This window comes from Mus caroli, chromosome 8 (genome assembly GCF_900094665.2).
Source record: "Mus caroli chromosome 8, CAROLI_EIJ_v1.1, whole genome shotgun sequence".
NCBI classification, from domain to species: Eukaryota; Metazoa; Chordata; class Mammalia; order Rodentia; family Muridae; genus Mus; species Mus caroli.
The window spans coordinates 108,557,448-108,563,447 of record NC_034577.1 but is presented as its reverse complement, the minus strand read 5'-3'; the positions used below and the strand labels follow the sequence as shown (position 1 = coordinate 108,563,447).

The 6,000-nt window shown below is 51.8% G+C and overlaps 1 protein-coding gene across 3 annotated transcripts in view; it reads right to left on the bottom strand.

Moving 5' to 3' along the window:
• Window positions 1-6,000, bottom strand: part of Cmip (c-Maf inducing protein) — a 207,965-nt gene that overhangs the window by 69,841 nt on the left and 132,124 nt on the right. The gene's annotated exons all lie outside the window — the stretch shown is intronic.

Below are 6,000 nucleotides of genomic sequence, written 5' to 3'. Positions count from 1 at the left end.
TTCTGAGTTTGAGGCCAGCCTGGTCTACAAAGTGAGTTCCAGGACAGCCAGGGCTACACAGAGAAAGAAACCCTGTCTAGGGGGAAAAAAATAATAATGGTCTCTGGGTCTACCAAGAACAGCTTGAGGGCATCAAACAAGGATGTACGTATGGACCCCGGAGCTAGCTGGTCTGGAACTTGGCAAAACACAAGCAACACATCACAGAGACACAGAGCTCAGGGACCAGCTGGGCTTCGGGTGCCCTTTGAAAAGGCTGAAGCAAGGGATAAGGTGGGTCTCTCCCTGAATACACAGACGCCCCACTATACGTAAGAGAAACAAGGTCCCGGAAGGTGAGCAGAGGAGAATCCTGAGGCATTTTAAAAGGAAAATGTCCTGAGCAGCCTGTGTGTTAGGTCACTGACAGGGACAGCTGGAGAGAAGGCAGGCCGGAGAAGGGAGACTCGCTTTCTATTCTTATGCTTTTCCATGATTTTAAAGGACCGCCTCGGACCTGTGCACAGCTCTGTTTCTGTAATTTAATTTTTCACTTGAACATTCCATACACGAGTTCTGTGTCTGCATCCCCTCAACCCCCGCCAACCCCTCCCATGTCCACCCTTACACCTCTTCCTTAATTACTATTGCTACACACACACACACACACACACACACACACTCACACACGCACATGTGCACACACACACACACACACGCATAACCTATTACAAGTATAGACTTTATACACATACAATAGAACTTACTCAGCTCAGTTAGCATTGGTCGTATGCCGATGTGCTTAGGGTGACCACTGGGGACTGATCGCCTGCAATAGGGTTTCTTCTGTCCACATTCTTATGACAGCCGGTACCATTATGTAGGTCTGGTTTGAACGACTCTGTCGTCATAGTTTTGTGGGTACAGCACCCCCGTCATGCTTACATGCGTGCTCTCTAACATGTGGACAATCTCTCTCTACCCTCTACCAAAATTTGCTCCGAGTCTGGTGAAGATAACAGTCAACTAGCCCTGCACACTCGGCAGTGAGGGCATGGGTGCTTTGTTACGTGTGACCGTTAGGGCATGCTTGCTTTGTTACATGTGACTGTTAGGGCATGTGTGCTTCGTTACATATTCAATTTTTTAAGACCATAAAAAGGTGTGAACGGGTTCACAGCAGGCAGGGATTCTTGTGAAGTTCTTTTTCCTTTTTAATATTTAAAAAAAAGCTAACAAACAAACAAATAGGAAATGCCGTTCTTAGTACCCCTATGGCTTTCAGTCCCACCTCTGAAGCGGGATATATACAAGCATTCCGGAAAAAGAGTGGTCAGCTCTTGCTCAAGGTGACTGTAAGTGTGCCCCACAGCCTTGTGATTTAACTCCCACACACCCACGAGGGGAATGAGGGCACAGACACCAGCGTTTTCCCGATGGTCTTCTCTGTACCAGGCCAGATTTAAAAACTGAGACACACACACAGAGCAGAACAAATGCCACCCAGCACTAACAAGAATGCAGTGCCACTACACAAAGTCTTAAGACATCTACGTCTCACAAATGTAATTTTCAGCGTAGTAGCCCAAGGCACAAACGAGTCCATTCACAATTCTGAGTTCAAGTGGGCCAAAGAGATGGAGGAGCTCAAGTAGGAAGGTGGGCACTGGAGAGCCAGCGCATGTGGTCACACCCCAGGGAACCCGGGGAGAAGTCAGCCGGCCACCGCTTTTGATCTGTATGTTTCTCTCTAGAGAAACTGAAAAACTGATCGAAAGGACAGAAGAGCCTGTAACAAGCCAAGTGTGGGACACAGGTCTATAATCGCATCTCATCTCAGCTGGCGAAGAGGCCTTAGCAGGAGGACTGAAGTAGCTTACTTAACTCCTGTCTCCAAAACAAACAAGCAAAACTCAGGGTGGGGGATGTAGCTCAGTGGTCCAGTACTTAATCCCCAGCACTGGAGAGAAAAAAGGAGAGGCTGAGAAGGAGGGAACGTGGGAGGAAGAGGACAGGTGTACCACGTGGGGAAGCGGAGAGACTGTAGGTTTAGGGTGGGGGTCCTGACCCTCACCTCCGTGTCCTTCTGTGTCTCTAGCTTTGCCAAATTCTGGAAGAAGCTGGAGGGATGGGACAAAGCTAACTCAGAGGCCACCCAGCTCCGTTTGCATCCCAGCCCTGCTGGCGTCCAACAGTGAGACACTCAACCCACCCTTGCGCTCCTTCAGCTCATCCTTTGACATGGGCCTCATCGAACCATCAAGTCTCCCAAGATCAGAAGGTGGCTAATAATTGTTTTCTTCCCTCTGCCACAAAGGAAGCCTGAGAGTGTGACTCACATCCCCAAGGCCACCGAGCCTCAGCCATTTCTTAGTTTCAATCCCAGGAGCTCCCCTTGTTGTTAGTTACGGGGACCCCAGTGACTCTCTGAGGGGCCGCAGAGGCTGGAAAACACTGGAGACTGATAGCCTGGGCCACCAAAGGCCTCCACACTTGGGTCTCCAGTGCCAGCCACCTTTGTTTTCTGGGTCATCACAGGGCCTTCCTGCATTCTGGAGTAGGGTAGACTCTTGCAGGGTGGGAACAGCTCAATGTTTACCATGCTCCAAGAACCCTCTGATCCTTCTGGGGCTGAATGCAGAGCTAACCTGCGTGGGCAAGGCAGGTCTACGGCGGGGCTATAAAAAGGACCAAGGCCCTGCCCTGGCCTGCAAGAGTGCCGAGGCTGTGACTGGGAAGTGAGGGGCCAGGCCAGGTCCAGGCACCAAATAAAAGGGAGTGGTGTGGTATATCTGGGCAGGTGTGGGAGTCAGGTATGACTGTGGCTATCCCAGCAGGCAGCCAAGGGCAGGTAACCAGCGCCCCTTCACCCTTAACCCTCAGTCCCATCTGTGAGTCCTTTCAGGCTTCAAAGGACACAAAGATTTCTCCCATGGGTGTTGTAGACACTCAGGACTGAGGACTTAGACAGGGGTCTGTAAAAGCTGTCTGGGAATGGTAGAAGATACACTTGGGCCCTCTCCCTCTGGCCATCAGACTACTAAGATAATGGACCCCCAAGCAACTAGAATTTCTGCCATGCTGAGAGAATGAAAAGGCTGGAGCCCGAGTGCCAGTCAGAGGAAGAACCCGGATTCCTCAAAGAGGAGTACACACAGTTCCGACTGCTCATGAGACTGCCTCACCGGAGGGTCTGGAGCTGAGAGACTTGGGGGTCCACCACTCAGCAGGGGCTGCTCAGCTGCACAGTTGCAGTCTCCGTATCTATGCCTCATGTCATAGAAGATGGACTCTGGGAGATGGGGTGGGGGGTGCNGTTGCTGGGACTCTTGGTCCTTCCTTCCTATTTTTCCATATCACCTCTCCGTTTTAATTGGCATACACGGGGTCTGAGGGAAGCCTGAGTTGTTGCTGTCCGTGCCCTAGATCTGAGCCTAAACTCTCCAGTATCAATCCATGAGACACATACGTGTTGAGTGTGGTTGACTATGTGCCTGTGTGTGCTCTGTACTCAAGGGTCTGGAGCCATGTTCCGGGCCAATGTGAGACGAGGGTGGTGGGGAGGCAGGGGACAATGGAACGTTGAGTTCTGGAGTCAAGTCAGGTGTGACTTCTCAGCCCCACTGTCCACGCCTGAAATAGGAACCCCGGGGGAAGCAGCCCCTTCCTTGCAGTTGTGATGTTCAGTCATTTTCAGTGCGTGGTGAGCTCTGTGACCGGGGACCTGTCTATCTGGATACCCCAGGAGAGGGTCTACAGATCAGAGTGAAAAAAGAGACCAAGCCACAGCCCCGAATCCGGGAGGGGCCCTGGGGGTGTGTGTCTTTCAAAGTGTGACTTCCTGACCATAAAGAGACAGAGCCAGGGTGACAACATCACTGAAGCACCTTGTACTCCCAAGCCAGGAGGGCTCTGGCTTGGCCTTCAGCAAGGGGTGCAGGATGGGGTGGGGCACGTGTCAACTCGGGGCCTTCTGTCATTCTGACTTGGTCCTCCAGCAATTCTGGCACAGGCCAGACCCCTCTTTGTGGAGAAGGTGGGATAAGATTCCTGTACTCTTGGGCTAGGGAGATGGCTCAGCGGTTAAGAGTACCGACTGTTCTTCCAGAGGTCCTAAGTTCAATTCCCAACAACCACATGGTGGTTCACAACCACCTGTAATGGGATCTGACACCGTCATCTGATATGCATGAAGAGAGGGATGGTGTATATGGAATAAATAAATCTTTTTTTAAAAAAAGATTCCTGATAATACGAAGGACAAAGAGCTTGGTGGGCGACCCTGACGGCGGCCCTCTGTACGAATCACGGGTCAATCCTCACCGCATGGCTGCATGGCAACTGCGTAATGTACTTCTAAGAAGTCATTTGTCCTTGGCAATGTCATCATTCTCTTCACATCATTTTCTTCATTTCACAGAGAAGAAAAGTGAGGTCTCTGCACCACCAATACATGAATACAATGGTCGCCCTCATACACTATAGTACTTTTTCTGTTCTATCCTCCCCCAAAGCACAGAGGAGAGACAGAGATCTTAAGACGGGTGGTGTGAAGTCATACCACCTTCCAGGGACACGGGGGAGGCCTGCCAGGGAGAAGTAAGCAGCCAGGGCCAGGTCCATCCAAATGCACTCGTGGCTGGGCAGCCTATGTCACACCCCGCCTGCTCCCTGTCCCCTGGGGCCTGTTGTGTTTTCAATGACCCACTTTCCCTGGAGAACGCAATCACTGTAGATTTTACGACTTGTGTGCAGTGGCCTCCAACCACACCAGGAAGCAAGGGCTGAGCCGCAGGGGCCTAGTTGTTTAGAGGAATGCAACAGACCAGCCTAGGGCCTCACCACCTCAAGGTGTTGAGGGGCAGGCTTGCCTCTCCCGGCTGTGTACATTGGAGCCTCTCATCTCCAGAGCCCAGAGAGAAAATCAGGGCAGTTTCTCACAGAAGCACACGCCATGCACTCTCCTCAGCTTGGAACATGGTCAGTGTCACACAACCTAGGCTGTCCCTTCTTAGCTTAGTGCCCACAATGGACCTGTCCCTTCACCGTAGCATATATTTGGATGGGTCATTCTCGTTTGGGCCTGGAACGGGAGCTATGCCTTTCCTTTTATGGCCATGTAAAATACAACACAACACAACATAACAGGCCTGTCTCCTCAGAGCTTTGTACACACAGAAGGATCTATTCCTCTCAGACTTGTTCCCTCAGAGTCTTTCACACACAGAAGGGCCCATCTCCCTACATACAGAATGGATTGTGCACTGGTGGCCCTGTCCATGTTCAAAGCTGTTCCCTCGAAGCCTCACGCACACGTAGGCTATCTCTGCAGACCCTGGCCTCAGAGGGCCTGGTCGGGAGACAAGGGGAGCATCTGAGTCAGAACTGAGGCCTCATTAACTCTGTATGACTGTTTATGTCCCACACCCTAGGGGATTGGCCTCAAGGGCCTACTGCCTAAACCAAACACACAGCTTCCCTAGGGAGCCCTTGGGACTGCAGGCTGGGCTCCCGGGGGATTCAAGTCGGGCAGAACATCTCTTTCCCATCCCTTTCCTAGTATAGGAGGTACTGGTCCTCCACCTCGTCATGGAACCATGGGTATCCCTGGAGTCCCCTGACCAAGGCTGCTGTGGGCAAAAGGATAGCTCTGTCCAGGGAGAGAGGGAAAGAGAAGGGGGGAGACAGAAAGAACTATGCCAGCCTCATGTCTCCTCAGAGCGACAGCTGGCTCAAGAGAATCTATTCAGGCAGAGAAAATGGCGGGGAGGGGACCCCTCAGCTAAGAGGGCCAAGATGGCGGTGGGGGTGGGGGTGGTGGGGGTGGGGGTGGCCAAACAAGAAAACTCCAGTAAAAACTCCCTGACTTTAGAAAATGACAAGAATCCTACAAGGGATCTTCAGTCACACCCAGCTGTGCTCCCTAGGACAGCCTGAAGTAGAATCTGCAGAGTCCTTTGTCAGAGGAGCCCTGCTATTCTGGGGGGAATCACATGCTGGGGGCTACAGCTAAGTCTTTGT